The sequence below is a fragment of the Primulina tabacum genome, chromosome 13, assembly GCF_025594145.1.
Source record: "Primulina tabacum isolate GXHZ01 chromosome 13, ASM2559414v2, whole genome shotgun sequence".
In the NCBI taxonomy this organism is placed as follows: domain Eukaryota; kingdom Viridiplantae; phylum Streptophyta; class Magnoliopsida; order Lamiales; family Gesneriaceae; genus Primulina; species Primulina tabacum.
This window is the reverse complement of record NC_134562.1, coordinates 5741565-5763333: the sequence shown is the minus strand read 5'-3', so window position 1 is coordinate 5763333 and position 21769 is coordinate 5741565. Positions and strand designations below refer to the sequence as shown.

Here is a 21769-nt window from a genome sequence, read left to right as displayed (position 1 = left end):
AAATAAAGCCAATTAAATCCATTGAACAAGCCTAAAAAAACACTGAATTTTCAGCCCTAAATTGATCGAACCCTAACTCATGCCAACCTCAAATCTTTCGAACCTATGTGGGGCCCTTACCTCCTAATCGTTATTACATCACAACCTGATTAGGGTTAGTTAATTACAGCGGAAAACGAGTTTAAATTTTCTTTACAATGAGCCCAAAACATGTCGACTGTAATTATAATACTGAAAATAGTATATAATATAGTCTCGTCTCCACATATCACAATATAAAACAAGCCCACACATAATCCAGATCAAATACCTACAAACAAACTCATATCCTCGGGACATGCCCCGATATACAGACACATATACATATATACTGGGATAGTCCACTAAACTCAATCAACTGTGACTTCCTCCAGAAGTACCATCTCCGGTCTCCTGATATCCTGGAGTACCTGTCATTGTCAACATACAAAGACAACAACAGCCCCCTCTGGGGTGAGCAAAGCTCAGTCTGAAGCAACCACAATATATACCACAGATATTTAAACAATGATATATGATATGCAATGCATGTATGTCGTGGAGGTATCAGGTCAAATGCCCATCCACTGAGCACATGTCAGAATCAATCGAATCGCTATCAAATCAATGCTCGAGCTGGCACACCGGCCTCAATCAGGGATACTCGTATGATAACGTCGACAAAGCGCCATCAAATCCCAAATCTCAATCAAATCATCGGGGCCACTGATAACTATGTTTTAAGGGCCATATAATGTCAAACTGATAAGTGCACTTTGTGCACTTAAATTGTCCTTATAATTCATATAGATTGTTAGTTTTCTGGGGCAGAATTACGCGCTTTTGTTGTTTTTTGGTGTGAGTGCAGGAATCTAGGTGCGGCTACAACATGTGCGTGAAAACGAGCTAAAATGGCGCCTAGGAGAAGAAGTGCGAGCAATGCCCCGAAGCGAGTGAACTACAGTAGCGCATATGCGCGAGAGAGAGAACAGGCGAGACCAGTGAGCAGCGCGCATATGCGCCGCTCATAAAAACTTGTTGCGTATTTTCACTACCGCAAGTATACGGTGTCAAGTTTTAGTACTGGTTAGAGTACAGATATCGATCCCACGAAGAGTAAATATTTAAAACTGTATATTAATTACCATAATTGACATAGCTCAACTTTATTTAAACGAATCAAATAATTGGTTTAAAATCAATTCAAATAAAATAACAATTCCTTTAATTCTAGCACGCAGCAGAAAATTCACTGAGGAAATAAATCTAGAGATATGATTTCGTCGAGTCTCCCCTATGCTAAATTAACATTGACTAACATTTAATTAAATTGCACCATGTTTATTAACCAAGAACTCACAATATTTTCTATTCCCTCTGTCGAGTGTTAAATAGAAATTTACTACCTATTACTGATTTTAATATGTCTATTCAAAATCACGTAACACGTAATAAAAGTAAACAAGGTTCTTTTATGGATTCGTCAGAGTTATACGTCTTTTGCACGTTATAAATATCTAACGATGTGATTTCTTCTTTCCTAATTTCAATCCCCTCTGTCGAGTGTTAGATTTCAATTATGTAATCAATCGAATTATGGCCAGTAATTCAAAAGCATTAAAAACAAGAAATCACAAATAAACACGATGAAATAATTCAATGAAAATTCAAATCGTCGTTCACATAGCTTCAACCACGACTACATCAATCTCTAGAAAATAAAATTAGTTCATGCTCGAATTTAAATCACCACAAAACCTGTTTGAAATCATTAAAAACGTAAAAGTAAGAAACCGAATTAAGAACGTGTTGGCGAGAGATGAAAGTGCGTCTCCGTGTCCGGATCCAACGTCTTTTATCTATGTTCTTCGCGTCCCGTGCTCCATGCGCTCTCATTTTTTCTCCTCTTCTCGAATGATATGACGGCTGTGCCCAGAATATTCAGAACCCCTAAAAAAAACACGCCGAGACCTATTTAATTCTGAAAATTCGCGCCGCGCGCATATGCGCGACAAAAACTCGCGCATATGCGCGGGTCCTTCGGTGCGTGCCTTCTTCTTGTGCGCATATGCGCGCCATGAGCGGCGCATATGCGCGCTGCTCACTGGTCTCGCCTGTTCTCTCTCTCGCGCATATGCGCTACTGTAGTTCACTCGCTTCGGGGCATTGCTCGCACTTTTTCTCCTAGGCGCCATTTTAGCTCGTTTTCACGCACATGTTGTAGCCGCACCTAGATTCCTGCACTCACACCAAAAAACAACAAAAGCGCGTTATTCTGCCCCAGAAAACTAACAATCTGTATGAATTATAAGGACAATTTAAGTGCACAAAGTGCACTTATCAAATCCCCCAAACTTAAACTTTTGCTAGTCCCGAGCAAAATAAAATAAATAAAACATTAGCTAGACTTGACTAAACACATCCTAAAGAAAGTAACTAAACGAACAAGAATTTTGGAATAAAGGGTAACCACTCGCCTCAGAGATTACAGTTTCCATGATATTGAATCAAACACATGCCACATTACTCACAGTTCACGTGCGTGTGTGTTCTGCTATTCTCGTTTACCCGCTCCAAATGCCAAGATAAGTTCATAACTTTTCATCTCATAAAATTTTTGGACTTCTCGACACACATGTAATTAGAAAAATCATTGAGACACACATGTACCTTCACAAATCAACAGGACTTATAGGGTAACATTTGGCTAAACAAAATGGTATTATGAAGACAACAATTAACCAAATAAAATCCAATATCATGAGATGCGCACATGTACACAATCAAATTCTGTGTTTATCGACGGTATTTTTCAAGTGTCCATAGGCTTAACTTTGACAACTATTCTCCACTAGTATATTGGGTACGTGTGACTCGGTTAATAGGTCTTTTAAGCTTATAACGTTAGGCTACGGCTAATGGCTACAAATGAAGATAGGGAATCAAAAGTGAGAGAAAACAAACCAGTTTATTTTTCAACATGTGTCTCCTTCCTGTTTGTTTCACTTCCACTTGCCTTGCCACAACATATTCACCATTTTGTCCTCTTTTTCACATCACATGTCATACTCTTTTACTCTTTATTCAACTTTTTCTTTCCCCCTTTTTTTTTTTTTCAACATCTCTTCTTTTTTTTTTCCATCTTTTCATCTTTTTCTTTTCGATGATATTCTTTAATGAACACAAGGGAGAAGAACTTTTGTAATGATACACAGGTTCGTTTTCTCTCAGGTTTCGGTAGGTACTAGTGTATATGCTCAAAAGTTGGTAGTTGACGTAGGAGTTTAGAATTGATACGAATGGGGGCTTTTGTGTGCCTTGGCACACTCCATTGGATTTTCATTAAGCTCAAACATGGGACACTAGGGTGTAAATGATGTTATGGGTAGTCTTGAAAGGCTCAAACGTTTCAAGAATCGCCTAAATCATCCCTAAGTCACACAATACCCGTATCTCGCCTCGAAGAGTGCCAAACCAAGTTCTAGACTCCTTTCAATTTACCAATCAACAAACACAGACATATCATGTTTTCGGGTATTCAAACAGAACAAATCACACATCTCATTCTCATTTAGGCTCAAAGGGCTAACAAATGACAATTTTTTCAAGGAAAAACAGGCCCAACATAAATCAAAGACTGCCTGAATCATTTTTGTGTTAGTGAACATGTAACTCAACAACAAGTAATCAACATGCAGGTTTTGGAGTCCATTCATACAATTCAAATCACAAACCACATGAACACTCTCTTGACATCGGGTGTATCAACAATCATAGCATTCGTGAATTAATGTGTAAACGGTTAAGTAATGATAGCATGCATTCGGATTCGTAATCAAGGAACAACATGAATTTCGGGTCAACTCTCCTCATTGTTTGATTATCACCTTAATTCCACAATTCTAAAAAAATTAACGACTGCGAAAAACATAAAGACTAAATTAAATATATATATATATATATATTTTAATTAAATAAACATCAAAGCATTTAAATTAAATAAACATCAAAGCATCAAATCGAATCAAATCAAAAAAATCAAATCAACCCCCCCAAACTTAAAACATGCATTGTCCTCAATGTATAAACAAGAAAGAACGGGACAATCGTACCTCCCACGACAAGCGTCAGTGCTCGCCGTCATCATCATCAAGATCTTCATCCATGTGCTGGGGTGGGGCCTGTGGAGGAGGTCCTGCATACTGTGGTGGCCAGGCAGGTGGCTGGGGAAACATAGGATCCTCTGGACCTATAGGCGGGAACCGCATAGCAAGAACGGATGTGAAGTCCATCATGTATCCCATGAAATGGTCCGTGCGGTGCTGAAGCGAATCCAGCACCTGGCGCTGCTCAACTAGTAACCTCCTCTGCTCGCCCATCTCTGTCTCAAGTCTGTGAAGTCGGTCTCCCCTGCGCTGTCGGGCTCCCTCAGGTGGTGGAAGCTGTGCCTGTGGTAGGTCCTCGTCATCTGGATCATCGGGGGGCCTATAGGAAGCAATGATGGGAGCCTTCGGCTTAAGCACTCGCTCATCAGGCGACCAGGAGACGCCGGCCTGTCTGCATAGTTCGGTAACAATGTGAGGGCATGGAAGGGCGACCGTGGCTAATCCTGTGCCGGCTCTAATGATCGATCCATATATTATTCTTCCCAAGTTAACATATTTGCCCATCAAAATAGCAAAGACAAGCGCAACTTTGTCTTTGGTTACATCGTGGTAATGCGAGGATGGGAGAATCCGAGCCAACACGAACGATGTCCACGCACTTGCATTAGGGTTCATCTCGGATTTCTTCAGTGAGATTGGACCACTCGAGCTCATTTTCCATACGGCGCCTGCCTGACACACGGTCCGAATGACCTCTGAATAATCAACCCCATCTTCTAAGAATTCACTGCACTCGTCTTCTTCGAGGCTCGGCATCTGATAGATCATATTTATCGTCTGAGAATCAAACGATATCAATTTACCTCGCACCAGTACTTTTGACTCGTCATGCCGTATCCGCCGATTGGCATAGAACTCTCGCACAACAGAAATCACAGCATCTAGAGGAGGTTGAGCAAATTCAACCCATTGTCTTCTTTCAAGTTCACGCTTAATAATACCACGTATTTTTGATAAATTAAATCCCCTCTCTGGGATGATAGACCGAGTCATCGAGCTCTCATACACCCGTTGGGCCTCCTCATTCCAGAATCGGTGAGAATCGAAGCTTGAAGAGGAAGAGGCACCCTTTTTTGACCTCTTTTTCGGCGCCATATCAACTCAATAATCCAATATCACAATCAACACCGACTAAATTTAACAATTGAAGAGCCAAAAGAAAAATCTGTTAATCACACCCCAATATAGGTAACGATTATAATTTCACCAAACCACTTAATCCGGTTAGCAATACGTTATATGCCCCAATCACAAACTGATTTAGAACAAAACGAAGTACCCACGTCACAATAACATAAGTTCCTCTAAAAATTGAACACCAATTCTCAACTATTCTCAAGATTTGAGAAAATTTCGAAATAAAGCCTTTAACTTCATGAGAGAGTTACCAGAAATCGGAGTGTTGGTGGAAAATTTGCTGTTGTGAAGGCGGTGGTCGGCTTTCGGTAGTGGGAGGCGGCGGCGTGGGTTTCTGAGGAAGAGCGGCGGCGGCGTGGAGTGTTGAAGGAGGGAGGTGCTGTGATGTGTGAGGGAGAGTGGGTTTCTGAATTCTGAAGTCGCGATCCCCCCCTTTTTTTTTCTTAAACTGAGTCACGCGCATATGCGCGCAATGAAGTGGCGCATATGCGCGTCTGCTACTGGCCGGCATGCTGGAATGTGGCGCATATGCGCGCAAGTATTGGCGCATATGCGCCGACCTCTCTGTAAGTTTCGCGCATGCGCGCGCCAGGATTGGCGCATATGCGCCGAGCTCTCTGCCAATATCGCGCATGTGCGCGGAAATTCGTCGCGCATGTGCGCGGGGCACACTGTCCATAACCTTCTCGATTTTTTTTTATTCATGAATAAATAACCTGCAAAAAAAATAAAACAATTCAAATTAATACTTGAATAGAGATGATTAAAATTAATAAACTAAAGAATTGAAATAAAATAATAAAGGCAAAACGAATGCAAAAATAAATAAATATGGGTTGCCTCCCACACATCGCTTGGTTTAACGTCATCAGCCTGACTTTCTCCTGTCTACTTTGGTTCTCCAAGTGGGATGTTGTCCATGTGTCGCACTTCATTTCCAAAGTAATGCTTGACCCTTTGACCATTGACTTTAAATGTCTGCCCATTGGTGCACTTTAACTCAATTGCACCATGTGGATACACTGTTTCTACTGTGAACGGTCCAGACCATCGTGATTTTAACTTACCAGGAAACAACCTCAGTCGAGAATTGAATAATAACACTTGTTGCCCTGGTTCGAAATCTCGTCGAAGAATCTGCTTGTAGTGCCATCTCTTGGTCCTTTCTTTGTATATCTTTGCATTTTCGTATGCATCATTCCTGAATTCCTCCATCTCATTCAGCTGTAGCAGTCGTTGCTCGCCAGATGCTCCCATATCAAAATTTAGCTTTTTGACAGCCCAAAATGCTTTGTGCTCCAGTTCCAAAGGTAGATGGCATGCTTTCCCAAAGACCAACCTATAAGGCGACATCCCGATAGGTGTCTTGTATGCAGTCTTGTACGCCCATAATGCATCATCTAGCTTGATCGCCCAATCCTTCCGGTTTGTCTTCACTGTTTTTTCTAATATTTGCTTAATCTCCCGGTTGGATACCTCTGCTTGCCCATTAGCTTGCGGATGGTATGCCAGTGTCACCCTGTGCTTCACATCATACTTAGCCAACAATGAGTTAAAAATTTTGTTACAGAAATGCATACCTTCATCACTGATAATGGCTCTAGGCGTTCCAAATCTTGTGAAAATGTTCCTGTGGACAAACTTAACAACAACTCGAGCATCATTAGTACTGGTGGCAATGGCTTCCACCCATTTGGACACATAATCAACGGCAAGTAAAATGTAAGATTGACCAAAAGAGGATGGGAATGGACCCATAAAGTCAATACCCAGACATCAAAGAGTTCCACCTCCAAAATATTTGTTAGTGGTAATTCATGTCGTCTAGAAATATTGCCAACTCTTTGGCATTTATCACATGACTTAACTAATGTATAACTATCCTTAAACAGATTAGGCCAATAAAAACCTGACTGTAATGCTTTAGCTGCTGTTATAGATGCTCCAAAGTGTCCACCGTAGGGTGAGGAATGACACTGCTCTAGAATCATACCCGCTTCTTCCTTTGCTACACATCGTCTAATTATCTAATCAGCGCATCTCTTGAACAAGAAGAGATCGTCCCACAGATAAAACTTGGCATCATGAAGAAATTTCTTCTTTTGGTGATAAGTTAAATCTGAAGGTAATTCCCCTGCAGCCAGAAAATTAGCTATATCTGCAAACCAAGGATGTGTAACATTTACCTTGAAGAGTTGTTCGTCTGGGAACGACTCATTGATAACTCCACCTTCAGTTCTTTCTTCCAGCTCTAGTCGTGACAGGTGATCAGCCACCTGGTTCTCACAACCTTTCTTGTCTTTGACTTCAAAGTCAAATTCTTGTAGTAGGAGTATCCATCGTATCAACCTGGGCTTGGCATCCTTTTTGGCAAACAAGTAGCGAAGAGCTGCATGGTCAGTGAAAACAGTTACCTTGGTGCCAATGAGATATGTTCTGAACTTGTCGAATGCAAACACCACTGCTAGCATTTCTTTCTCAGTAGTTGTGTAATTCTGTTGGGCTGCATTGAGTGTACGACTTGCATAGTAGATAGCTTTGAACATCTTGTCTCGTCTTTGTCCCAATGCTGCTCCCACAGCATAGTCGCTAGCATCGCACATGAGCTCAAAGGGCTCCTTCCAATCAGGCACTATCATGATGGGTGCGGAAATCAGTGCTGCCTTGATCCTGTTAAACGCCTGCAAACAATCATCGTCAAAAATAAATGTAGAATCTTTCTCTAATAAATTACATAAAGGTCTAGTAATTTTAGAGAAATCTTTAATATAACGACGATAGAACCCGGCATGTCCCAAGAAACTTCTGATCCCTTTTACATTCCTCGGCGGTGGGAGATTTTCGATTGCCACCACTTTGGCTCTGTCCACTTCTATCCCTCTAGCCGAAATTTTGTGCCCAAGAACAATACCTTCTGGGACCATGAAATGACATTTTTCCCAATTCAGCACTAGATTCTTTGCCTGACATCGCTGCAAAACAAGCGTTAGATTCTGCAAACAATGATCAAAAGATGAACCAAATACAGAGATATCATCAATAAAAACTTCCATTATTTCCTCGACCATGTCAGAAAATATGGCCATCATACACCTCTGAAAAGTAGCAGGTGCATTGCACAGACCAAATGGCATTCTCCTGAAAGCAAATGTACCGTAGGGGCAAGTGAAGGTAGTCTTCTCCTGATCCTCCAGTGCTATGACAATCTGATTATAACCTGAATAACCATCTAGAAAGAAATAATAATGATAAACACCTACTCTATCAAGCATCTGGTCAATAAAGGGAAGGGGAAGTGTTCTTTCCTAGTCGCATCATTCAATTTCCTGTAGTCTATACACACTCGCCAACCAGTCACTGGACGAGTTGAAATCAATTCGTTATCCTCATTTCTTACTACAGTTATACCTCCCTTTTTAGGCACTACTTGTACTGGTGAAACCCAAGAACTGTCAGATATGGCATAAATAACACCAGCATTTAACAATTTTAATACCTCAGCCCTCACAACTTCTTTCATGGCTGGATTAAGCCTCCTCTGATGATCAACATAGGGGGAATAGGACTCCTGCATCAATATTTTATGCATACAAACAGTAGGGCTAATCCCCTTTATATCAGCAATTGTTCATCCCAAAGCAGACTTAAATTCTCGCAACACCCTCAACAACATATCCCTTTCATCAATAGTAAGAGCAGAAGATATAATTACCGGATGTGACGAACTCTCGTCTAAGAATGCATAGCACAAATGACTCGGTAATTCCTTCAATGCAGGGGGTGCTTTTGGTACCTCTTTACTTGCATCCTCAAGTAACTCTTCATGTTGGGCATTAATCTTTTCTTTAGGTAGCGTATTAAGAGAAAGTAAATCCTCTCGCACATCCCAGTCCTCTTCATCCACTGTGGAAGCTGACTCCAACAAGCATCTCTCTAAAGAGTCTTTTCTCATCCTACCTGCACCAACATGAGATACACATGAATCAATTATATCAATGCTATTACAAGTACTTACCTCATTTGGTCCTTTGACGGTGTTGTAGATGTTGAACACGACTTCTTCTCCACCTACTCTCAATGTGAGCTCGCCCTTGTGCACATCAATCAAGGCTTTCCCGGTGGCCAAGAATGGCCTTCCAAAGATGAGCGGAGTCTCCTGGTCTTCTTCCATATCTAAGATGACAAAATCAGCAGGAAATATGAATTTGTCTACCTTTACCAGCACATCCTCTACTATCCCTCGTGGATAGGTAAGTGATCTGTCTGTCAGCTGCAAAGTAATAGTGCTAGGTTTCACCTCGCCAAGCTCCAAAGTCGTGTAAATAGAAAAAGGCATTAAATTTATACTAGCACCCAAATCACATAAAGCTCTATTTACTCTAGAGCCACCAATAACACAGGGAATAGTAAAACTCCCTGGATCTTTGAGTTTCTGTGGTAATTTTCTCTGGAGTATGGCACTGCACTCTTCGGTCAGCTTTACGGTCTTAAATTCTTGAAGTTTCCTCTTCTTAGACATCACATCCTTAATGAACTTATCATAGTTGGGCATTTGCTCCAATGCATCGGCAAATGGGATGTTAATGTGTATTTTCTTGAAAATTTCCAGGAACTTCGCAAACTGATTATCTAGTCTTTTCTTCTTGAACCTCTGTGGATATGGAAGATTCACCTTTGGTAAGGGCTGCTATTTAAGTACTTTCTCAGGTTTCTCTACTTTCTCTTCTTCAACACTTGCACTCTTTCCCTCATCTTCCTCAACTGTAATATCTACACTTTCTTCAGCAGGCTTTGGGATTCCGACTTCCTTGCCACTCCTCAGTGTGACAGCTTTGCACTGTTCCCTAGGATTCACCTCGGTATTGCTGGGAAACTGTCCTCGATTCTGGTCTTTTAAAGCATTGGCTAGTTGCCCAATCTGTGTTTCCAAGGATTTCATCGTGGCACCCATATTGCCAATATGTGTCTCCATGTTATCAAGACGAGACTCAGTTCTCGCCATTCTTTTCCTAGACTCAGTCACAAACGTCCCAACTAGATCTTCAAAAGATGGCTTTCCTTCCCCTTTCTGTGTATTGAACCCTGGTAGAGGATTCAACACGTTATTGTTGTTTGCATAGGAGAAATTATCGTGATTCCTCAAACCTGGATGATAAGTATTAGGGGGAGGATTACCTCGATAACCTCCAAAACCGCGATTGTTGATGTACTGAGCTTCCTCCACAACTGGCTCTTCCTCAGCAGTCACCAATGCTACATTAGACGTAGATTGGCCTGGCTTGTTCATCGCTGCTATCTGTGCGGTTAATGCCGAAACCTGTGCAGTAAGTGATGTGATCGGGTCTACAGCATACACTCCAGCAGGTTTCCTTGATCCAGATTTCTCACTCGGCCACTGATAACTGTTAATGGTCATCTGTTCAAGCAATTTATATGCCTCATCAGGTGTTTTAGAAAAAATAGTACCTCCGGCGGCTGCATCCACATTCCCTCTAGTCGGCCCATCCAAACCATTGTAAAATAACTCGATTTGTACCCAATCTGCATATCCATGATTCGGACACTTCCTGAATAATCCTTTGTATCGCTCCCACGCCTCATATAATACTTCAAATTCTCTCTGCCTGAAGTTGGCGATATCTATTTTCAGCTGAGCAGATTTAGCAGGAGGAAAGTACTTTGACAGAAACTTCGTAACCAAATCTGCCCAAGTAGTAACACTTCCCAGCGGTAGAGATTGGAGCCAACTCCTTGCGTGATCCCTAAGAGAAAACGGAAACAGGCGCAATCGAATAATTTCGTCAGAAAAGCCGTTAATTTTTACCGTATCCGTGATCTCCAGGAAAGTTCTGAGGTGAATATGGGGATCTGCGGTGGCTGCTCCTCCAAATTGGTTCTGTTGAACAATGTTGATGAGTGTGGGCTTTAGCTCGAAATTATTAGCAGCAATAGTTCCACGAGCTATTCCAGAGTAGTGAGCATTGATGACTGGGCGGAAATGTTCCCGGATTGGCACCTCTCTAGGGAGCTCATTCTGATTATCTCTGTTTTCAGCCATTGCTTTAATTTCATCTCTCCTTGCTTTTCTTAATCTCCTGGCAGTTCTTTCGATTTCCGGATAAAAAATCAGCAAGTCGGGATTTTGAAATCTTCGCATGCACTGCAAAACATAGAAGATTATCAATTAACAGAATAAATAGTAAAATAAAATAAAGTCTAAATTAAAGTAAAGACTACCTAGTAATGATATCAATATGCAATTAAATAGTTTACTCCCCGGCAACGGCGCCAAAAACTTGCTGCGTATTTTCACTACCGCAAGTATACGGTGTCAAGTTTTAGTACTGGTTAGAGTACAGATATCGATCCCACGAAGAGTAAATATTTAAAACTGTATATTAATTACCACAATTGACATAGCTCAACTTTATTTAAACGAATCAAATAGTTGGTTTAAAATCAATTCAAATAAAATAACAATTCCTGTAATTCTAGCACGCAGCAGAAAATTTACTGAGGAAATAAATCTAGAGATATGATTTCGTCGAGTCTCCCCTATGCTAAATTAACATTGACTAACATTTAATTAAATTGTACCATGTTTATTAACCAAGAACTCACAATATTTTCTATTCCCTCTGTCGAGTGTTAAATAGAAATTTACTACCTATTACTGATTTTAATATGTCTATTCAAAATCACGTAACACGTAATAAAAGTAAACAAGGTTCTTTTATGGATTCGTCAGAGTTATACGTCTTTTGCACGTTATAAATATCTAACGATGTGATTTCTTCTGTCCTAATTTCAATCCCCTCTGTCGAGTGTTAGATTTCAATTATGTAATCAATCGAATTATGGCCAGTAATTCAAAAGCGTTAAAAACAAAAATCACAAATAAACACAATGAAATAATTCAATGAAAATTCAAATCGTCGTTCATATAGGTTCAACCACGACTACATCAATCTCTAGAAAATAAAATTAGTTCATGCTCGAATTTAAATCACCACAAAACCTGTTTGTAATCATTAAAAACGTAAAAGTAAGAAACCGAATTAAGAACGTGTTGGCGAGAGATGAAAGTGCGTCTCCGTGTCCGGATCCAACGTCTTTTATCTCTGTTCTTCGCATCCCGTGCTCCGTGCGCTCTCACTTTTTCTCCTCTTCTCGAATGATATGACGGCTGTGCCCAGAATATTCAGAACCACTAAAAAAAACACGCCGAGACCTATTTAATTCTTGAAATTCGCGCCGCGCGCATATGCGCGACAAAAACTCGCGCATATGCGCGGGTCCTTCGGTGGTGCGTGCCTTCTTCTTGCGCGCATATGCGCGCCATGAGCGGCGCATATGCGCGCTGCTCACTGGTCTCGCCTGTTCTCTCTCTCGCGCATATGCGCTACTGTAGTTCACTCGCTTCGGGGCATTGCTCGCACTTCTTCTCCTAGGCGCCATTTTAGCTCGTTTTCACGCACATGTTGTAGCCGCACTTAGATTCCTGCACTCACACCAAAAAACAACAAAAGCGCGTAATTCTGCCCCAGAAAACTAACAATCTGTATGAATTATAAGAACAATTTAAGTGCACAAAGTGCACTTATCACAAACATAGCATCGTGTTCACAAACCCCATAATCAAATCAAATCATATCAAGGTATCCAAGGATCATAGCTCAACGTGCATGTCATGTATGTCGCATAAACTCTACAAATAAGGCATATAGACATGTATTCTCAATCCAATCAATCAAACATATATCATATAATACAGATACCTGTCGTATGTTACCCGGTCGCAACATACCTCAAATCTTCGTTTCCAATCGATGTAGCTTGAAGATTGCAGTATAATAATCTATCTACATCAATAACATATTCATTTCAATCAATAACTTCATTCAAATTCAATAATATAAGTTTCAAATATCTTTTGAAACTTCAAAAATTCATATCAAATTCAAATCATAGCATAATTCAATTCCGACTTCAAAACTTAATTTCTTGTCGGTTATTCTACCGCATATATTTATCAGAATTAATAATAACTGACAAATAACTCTCCAATATCAATTCAACGATTAAAATTCCCTAATTATAATAAATTGGGAATAATTCAAAACAACATTACTATAATCATCTCTTCTTCGTTAAAATCATACACTATGCAACAATATTCAATTCCAGTATGATTTAACAATATATTGGATTTATTCCAAAAATCGACGAATTTCAAACCTCACAAAAAATATAAAATTTATACCTCAAATCGAAGAGCTCGTGTCAACGATCCCAGAACTGAAGTCGGTTCGTCGATTAGGATAAATCGATAAGTCGCACGATTGAAAAGAAAATCAAAACCCTCCTCACCTTTCTCTCTCTCTGTGTTCGAAAACTTTCAATGAATGATTGAATTCATTCACGCAGGTTTGATTTATCTTTTTTTTAATATTATATTATATTAATAATATAATATAATAATATAATATAATATAATATATACTATTTAAAATTTTAACGTGGGTATATCTTTTCGGACTAGTCAAACGATCAAATTTTCCAAAACTCAAAACATGAAACTTCTCTATCTTTGAGTTTTCTACGTCATATCCATATATCAAATCATTTGGACTTCATATGACCAAGATATGTCATATTTTATTCTTTAAAATTAATTCATTAATTTTCAACTTATTTATGAAAATGCCATCAAAATAAATTGAATAATTTTCAACTTATTTATCAAAATGCCATCGAAGCTATTTTATTCTCGGGGTCTCACATTTCTCCCCAACTTAAAAGATTTCGTCCTCGAAATCTCAAACATCTCTATATACGTAATATTGGCAAACATATAATATGTCACCAGTTATAGTACATGTCAAAACTAAAATCAGTAAATGGATCACCATGCATTGAATACAATGGAATAGGTGGAATAGAATCAAACAAGTGCGGATATGATTCTCGCATCTTGCTTTCCTAATTCCCAGGTTGAATCCTCCACACCATGTCGTGTCCATTGCAATTGAACTAACGGAATCGATTTATTACGCAATACTTTCTCCTTCCGATCCATAATGCAAATAGGTTGTTCAACATAGGAAAGTGAAGGATCACGTTCAACCTCATCAGGTGCAAGTACATGTGATGGATCTGGTTCATACTTTCTCAACATAGAAACATGAAACACATCATGAATGGCAGATAAAGCTGGTGGCAATGCCAATCGATAAGCAAGATCCCCAACTCGATCAAGGATCTCGTATGGACCAACATATCGAGGAGATAATTTCCCTCGCATACCAAATCGAACAGTGCCTCTAAAGGGAGATATTTTCAAAAACACTTTGTCACCTTTCTGGAATTCCAAGGGTCGTCTTCGTTTATTCGCATAACTCGTTTGACGATACTGAGCAGCTTTAATCCGCTGTCGAATCAACTGAACCTTATCATTCATTTCTTGTATCATTTCAGGTCCAGTCAATTGTTTTTCACCAATTTCATCCCAGAATAACGGTGATCTACATCGTCTCCCGTATAAGGCTTCAAACGATGCCATACCAATACTCGTTTGGAAGCTATTATTATAAGAAAATTCTACCAATGGTAAGGCATCTTGCCATCCCATTCTGAAATCCATCACAATCGCACGTAACATATCCTCTAACGTTTGAATTGTACGCTCAGTTTGGCCATCGGTTTGAGGATGATAAGCAGTACTCATAACGAAACGCGTACCCATCGCTTCTTGGAAACTACCCCAGAATTTAGAAGCAAACTTGGGATCACGATCTGATACAATTGAGACTGGCACACCGTGCAGTCTCACAATATTCTCAATGTATAAACGGGTCCATTCTCTTATAAGGATAAGTCCGTTCATACAGAATGAAACGTGCAGATTTCGAAAGCCGATCAATAACAACGCAAATAGCATCACAGCCCTTGGGCGAACGAGGTAAATGAGTCACAAAATCCATAGCAATATGCTCCCAATTCCATTTTGGGATTTCAAGACTATGGAGTAAACCTCCAGGTTTCATTCTCTCAGCTTTCACTTGCTAGCAGACAAGACATTTCGAAATAAATTCAGCAATGTCCTTCTTCATACGTCTCCACCAGAATTGAGGTCTCAACATCAAATACATCTTTCGACCTCCAGGGTGAATACTGTATTTGCTACAATGTGCTTCTCGAAGAAGGAAAGATTTAAAATCAGAATTATCAGGGACTACCAGCCGACCATTAAGTCGTAAAGAACCATCAGAAGAAATCTGAAATCCAGACTGATGTTCTGCAGATACAAGTTCTTTCGACTTCTGGATTTGAGCATCGATTCGTTGGGCCTTTCGTATTTTAGATATTAAATTAGGCTCAATTTGTAATGCTGAGACAGTGACAAAATTCCGATTCGAGTGAAAAGTCCAACCAGAAGTACATATATCCTCATGTACTTTGGCGACACAAACAGAAGCTAAAACAGAATCATGAACTTTACGACTCAGGGCATCCGCAGTAACATTCACGGATCCAGGGTGATACTGAATCTCACAATCAAAATCCTTCAAGAGATCCATCCACCTGCGTTGCCTCATATTCAAATCTGATTGAGAAAAGATATATTTCAGACTCTTATGGTCCGAATAGATAACAATTTTTCTCCGTACAAGTAATGACGCCAAATCTTCAGAGCAAATAAAATGGCGGTCAATTCAAGATCATGAACAGGATAACGAGTTTCATGAGATTTCAATTGACGAGACGCATAAGTATCCACTTTGCCATGTTGCATCAGAACACAACCCAAACCCTCTACCAGATGCATCTGTACACACCACAAATCCTCCGGTACCTGAGGGAATAGTAAGCACAGGTGCTGTGGTCAATCTCGTCTTCAATTCAAGAAAACTAGCTTCACATTCATCTGACCAAATGAATATCTGATTCTTCTGTGTCAGTTGAGTAATAGGTTTAGCTATTTTCGAAAATCCTTCAATAAAACGACGATAATAACCAGCTAAACCCATGAAGCTAAGAACCTCAGGAACATTCGTAGGTCTCGGCCAATTCAATACAACTTCAACCTTAGCAGGATCAACAGATATGTCATGTCTCGAAATGACGTGGCCCAAAAATACCACTCGATCCATCCAGAATTCGCATTTAGACAATTTATCATATAAATGACTATTGCGAAGAGTTTGAAGTACCAGTCTCAGATGTTCAGTATGCTTCTTTTTCGATTTCGAATACACAAGAATATCATCAATAAAGACGATAACGAATCGGTCAAGATAATCTCGAAAGATACGATTCATTAAATCCATAAAAACGGCAGGAGCATTCGTGAGACCGAAAGGCATAACCAAGAATTCATAGTGGCCATACCTGGTACGAAAAGCAGTTTTAGGCACATCTTCGTCTCGGACTCGTACTTGATGATACCCAGAACGAAGATCAATCTTCGAGTATACAGAAGTACCCTGAAACTGATCAAATAAATCATCAATACGAGGAAGTGGGTACTTACTTTTCAGAGTAGCCCGATTCAGTTGCCTATAATCGATACACATTCGCATCGTACCATCTTTCTTTCGAACAAATAAAACTGGAGCTCCCCAAGGTGATATACTCGGTCGAATATATCCCTTATCGAGAAGATCCTGTAATTGTTCTTTCAATTCTTTCAATTCTAATGGTTCCATGCGATAAGGAGCTTTCGATATAGGTGCAGTTCCCGGCATCAGATCAATACTAAATTCAACTTCTCGATGAGGAGGAAAATCAGGAATCTCATTGGGAAATACATCCAGAAATTCTTTCGCAACAGGAATCTCAGATAAAGAAGGCTCCTTCTTAGAAACATCAATAGCGTAGATAAGATAACCCTCATCTCCGCTAGTCAAAAGTCGAGACATTTTCAAAGAGGATACCAATGGAATTTTGGCTTGGGAACCTTTGCCATAAAAATTCCACTTGGGTCCATCAACAGGTCTAAATCGAACTACTCCATGAAAACAATCGACAGTAGCTCGATTGGTTGTCAAGACATCCATGCCAACAATACAATCAAAGTCGTGCATTGGGAGGACAATCAAATTCAGAAATATCACATTATCCTCGTATATCAATACACAATTATGCACAACTTGCTCAGACAGAATAATCTTTCCTGCTGGCGTGGCTATCGATAAAGCATCATACAATGGGGTACACATAATATCATGCGATGCAACAAACGCATGAGATATGAATGAGTGGAATGCTCCTGTATCAAATAAAACACGTGCAGGATAATTGCAAAGCATGCAAATACCTGCAATCACACCACCAGGAGCTTCTTTTGCCTGATCCTCCGTCATAGCATACACTCTCACTTGAGGAGGGACTTGGGCACTCTGACCACCTGGTCCTCGATATCGTGGAACATTCGACTGCTGAAAAGAGGGAACAGGAACAGCAGGTCTCATCATACTGGGGCCACCTCTAAATCCTGGCTGGGGTTGGTACGAAGTCGTACCCCTATTCGGACATACACGAGAGAAATGGCATTCCTGTCCACACTGATAACAAGTACCAAACATACCTCGACACTGCTCGATAGTATGTCTGCCTCCACAATGACTACAATAAGGAGCAATCACTGGACTCCCTCTCTGGGATCCACTGGAACTCGAAGAAGACTGAAGACACAACAGAACCAGTCTTCTTGAACTTCATACCTCTCGCACGCAAAGTAGGATGCTGAGCTGTCACAGGAGGTGAAGGAGTATACTGAGGACCTCCTCGTTTTAGGCCAGCATTCGGCTGCCTTTGCCCGTTCAACTACCTCTGCGTAGCTGGTAGGCAAACCAGAAACAACAAAAGTATATATAGCAGGATGTAAACCATTCACAAACCTGTTATATTTCACTTTTGCATTCGCAGCTACGTGAGGTGCATACTTCAACAAAGTCGAAAACTTCGAAGCATATTCCGCAACAGTCATCGTTCCCTGCTGCAGATATAAGGCCCGAGATTTTATTACTGTAATCTAAGATTAATTTGAAATGATTTATTTATTAATTAAGATGATTATAAACGGAACGGATCAGACTGGGAGAACCGAAAGAAGATTTAACATGAAGTACAAGAAGAGTCCCCGCGCACATGCGCAACAGGTATCGGCGCACATGCGCGAAGATTACAGAAGCATCGGTGCACATGCGCGAGATAAGGCACGCATATGCGCGACCCATCCAGAAACTTTGGCTCATATGCGCGAGATGAAGCGCGCATATGCGCGAGTGGTTAAAAGCCGAGACCCGTAGGTCTCGCGCATATGCGCGGATTGTGTCGCGCATATGCGCGAGACGTGTTATGTGAAGGAGTGAGCCACTTGCCTTGCATGCACGAGATATATATATATATATATATATGTATAAATCGATTGTTCCTTCAGTAAGGAAAAGAAAGAAGTACGGAGAAGCCTGAAGAACTTCATACATCTTTGGCCTCGTAGATTTGAGTGTTACGCAAAATCCGTCCGTCTGTTTTTGAATCTGATTACAGTACTGTGTTCCTATCAATGCAGGCTACAACTGAACGTGAGTTTTATTACGTTTAGACATGATTTGAAATTATTATATTGTAAGAATTGAATACGAATCAGATATGATGTTTCTGCTACAGTAGACATTGTATAATTGAAGTCAGATTAAAGAATAGACTGGTTATACAATTATTATGAATTTCAGAGTTGATTTAGTTGAGATTCTCTATTAGAGTTGTGTTATTATTCAGATTATGAATTGTACTGATACTGATTATGAATTCTGATATTATATCTGTGATGTTGAGATTGAGTTATCAAGACTGTATTATTATGCCGTCGAAACATCAGTTGATTGATATTGATCAGATTCAGTATTGATTGAGATTGTATTGTTATGTCATTGACATTAATCAGATTGTGTTTGATTTGAGTATTGATCAGAACAGGTTTTGAACTGAGTTATATACTGATATTGTATTATGCGATCGTCATTGTCAGATTCGGTATGGACAGATTGGAATACAAGACTTCGTCTTCATCAGACCGAGAAGAGAAAGGTATAAATTGATGTTAATTGGGAGATCGACTTGAGTTAGATTTAACTCGAGTTTCCCTAAACCACATACTTGTATGGTATTTTTTTTATGCCTTTGTGTTTTAATGATTATGTTATTCTATTGAATTAGAAGTAGAAAGCAGAGAGCTATTGAGTGAGAGTCACTGACAGAGGGGTTAGATTTTGACAGTATAGTCACTGACCCATTGCACATTGTCAGACTAGGCTTAGTCTTGGTAGATACGCCAAGGCACTGGACGTTTGGGGTATCGATATGCTTAAGATACAGACATTGTTCTTATTATAGATTATTCGATACAGCTAGACCAAAGTCCAGAAATAAGAACGTACCGCCACCGCGACTGGTAGTAGTAGGTGGGAGACTTGTTACGTTCTTATTCACCGGGATCATTAGATTAGAATGAGAGATGAGTCGAGTCTTAGATATCGAGACTAGAACTTGATTTACAGATTTGTATTGATTTATGTTTCGTAGATTACGATTCAGATATTATTTACAGATTGGTATTGATACATGTTGTTTGATTATACTATATGTGATAAGATATAATTCAAGCTTTTATGTTAATTCAGTTAACTGCATGTATACATTATTTATACTGGGATTTATTCTCACCGGAGTATCCGGCTGTTGTCTTGTTTGTATGTGTGCATGACAACAGGTGGGGCAGGATCAGGGTCAAGAGGATGATGAGATATCGAGATTAGAGTGGTGATTCCGGACTTGGATGTAGACTTGGTTTAATACTGGAAATTAGTAGTTGAACCTTAGACTAGTTTGAATAATTGTTGTACATTATTGTACTTTTATACTGAGATGTATATTAGTTAAATTCCATTACGTTCCGCACTTATATTTTAAAAAGAAAAATTTTTAGACCCTGTTATCTTAATTGATAATTAAATCCCATAGATGATTAAGAAGATGATTAGCGTCCGGCTCACCACAACAGGTGGTACCAGAGCAATAGATCCTTTAGACTGAGATAGATGAGAATGAGCGGGGTAGATTGAGTTTTCTTTCCTTGCATGTGATTGCTAGCATGAGATTTTTTTTAATGTTGACTTACATTGTGTGTGCTAGCATGACATTATGCTTTACTGCTTTAAAATACATGTTATCTAATTATTTGATTTGAATTGGTAATATGTATTATTTGGTATGAATCAGATTTGATTCTTGATCAGCTGTAAGATGATCAGAGAAAGATTGGAACAGATTTGTAGTATTTGAGTACTAATGTTTTGATAAGAAGATATACCTCCACGGAGAATTCCAGAAAGGGGTAGTACTTCGACTGAACAGATAGATGTATCAGAAACTTATATGGAAATACAGTTGGAAGAGTTTCAGTTATTTCAGCCACCGATTCTGAGTGGTATCGAGACGTCTGAAGATTGTGAGAACTGGTTTGATGACATAGAAATATTGTTTGATTTACTTGATTATTCAGATGAGCAGAGAATTAAACTGATATTCCACCAGTTACGAGAGACTGCCAGGAGTTGGTGGATTACAAGTAAAAGAATGCTAGAACAAAGAGGTACAGTGATTTCGTGGGAAATATTCATAAATGAATTTTATCGAAGATTTTTCTCAGTTTCGTACCGGGAAGAGAAGAAAGCAGAGTTTGAGAATTTGAGACAAGGTCAACTGAATATTGAAGGATATGTTGCTAAATTCTCTACTCTACTGCATTTTTCTCCTCATGTAATTGGGAATGATGAAGCTGTAGCGGATCAGTTCATTAGAGGATTGAACTCGGAGATAGTTGCATTGATGAATATGCAGCGACCTTACCATTTTGTTGATGCCTTGAGTAGAGCGAAGAGAGCGGAGGCGAGTCTGATTAAACAACTAAAAAGGGTGTGTGCGATGCAACCCCAGATACAGCAATCCCCTCTCCGATTTGATCGCGGCAGCACGAGTGGAAAGCATGATTTGCTGAAAGCTCGAAAGAAGCCATTCAAGAAGTTAGGGAGTGGTTCCTCTAGTTCCAGTTGTTCGAGCTCGAGTTATACTGGAGTTTACTGCAGAATGTGCGGAGGAAGACATCCCACGGAGCAATGCCAGGGAGTGACTTGTAGTTGCCATATCTGTCGACAGTCTGGACATTTTGCAAGAGTCTGTCCACAGAGAGTTTCCCGCAGATTTCAGGGAGCTGGATCATCTAGGCGTGGTGATCGAGGAACAGACCCAGGGCACACTTGATAATATAGTAACAGGTACTGATCTTTTACGATTATGTGGCTTATGTATTGATATATATACTAATGCATTTTCTACGATTATCTTTGACTGAGTTGCATTGATATATGCTGTACCTGTTGGGT

At 39.8% G+C, this 21769-nt stretch overlaps 1 long non-coding RNA gene and 1 other non-coding gene across 2 annotated transcripts in view; one reads left to right on the top strand and one right to left on the bottom strand.

Moving 5' to 3' along the window:
• Nucleotides 1–397: 397 nt before the first annotated feature.
• The window catches only part of LOC142523000 (uncharacterized), a 36786-nt gene continuing 15414 nt past the window's right edge, over nt 398–21769 (bottom strand). Inside the window, exon 3 of the long non-coding RNA XR_012814565.1 lies at nt 398–502. This is a non-coding gene — a long non-coding RNA (uncharacterized LOC142523000). The remainder of the gene's footprint in view (nt 503–21769) is intronic.
• LOC142523560 (small nucleolar RNA R71) lies at nt 10868–10974 on the top strand. Its single transcript, XR_012814748.1, has one exon. It is a non-coding gene; the product is annotated as a small nucleolar RNA R71 (small nucleolar RNA).